At 37.3% G+C, this 386-nt stretch overlaps 1 protein-coding gene across 1 annotated transcript in view; it reads left to right on the top strand.

The window, feature by feature from the left end:
* Positions 1 to 386, top strand: part of SHF (Src homology 2 domain containing F) — a 26679-nt gene that overhangs the window by 7344 nt on the left and 18949 nt on the right.

Genomic DNA, 386 nt, shown 5'->3' with positions numbered 1-386 from the left:
TCCAGGCAAGAATACTGGAGTGGGTTGCCATGTCCTCTTCCAGGGGATCTTACTGACCCAGGGATCAAACCCACTTCTGTGGCTCCTACATTGTAGTTGTATTCTTTACTGCTGAGCCAGTGGAGAATCCCCCCTCATTTGCATTCATCTTAGCAAATGGTCTTGTGGGTCTGACTTCAAAAGTAAAGAAAACAAAAGCAAGAATAATAAAATGGGACCACATCAAACTGAAAAGTTTCTGCACTGTGAAGAAAATCATCATCAAAATGAAAAGGCAACTTATTAATGGAAGAAAGTTGATTTGCAACTTTGGTTAATATCCAAGAATATATAAAGAACCCACATATATATATATATATATATATATATACACACACACACACACA

The sequence above is a fragment of the Bison bison genome, unplaced genomic scaffold (genome assembly GCF_000754665.1).
Source record: "Bison bison bison isolate TAMUID 2011002044 unplaced genomic scaffold, Bison_UMD1.0 scf7180017864254, whole genome shotgun sequence".
NCBI classification, from domain to species: domain Eukaryota; kingdom Metazoa; phylum Chordata; class Mammalia; order Artiodactyla; family Bovidae; genus Bison; species Bison bison.
The sequence above is the reverse complement of the archived record's forward strand: the minus strand, read 5'-3'. Positions and strand labels throughout refer to the sequence as shown.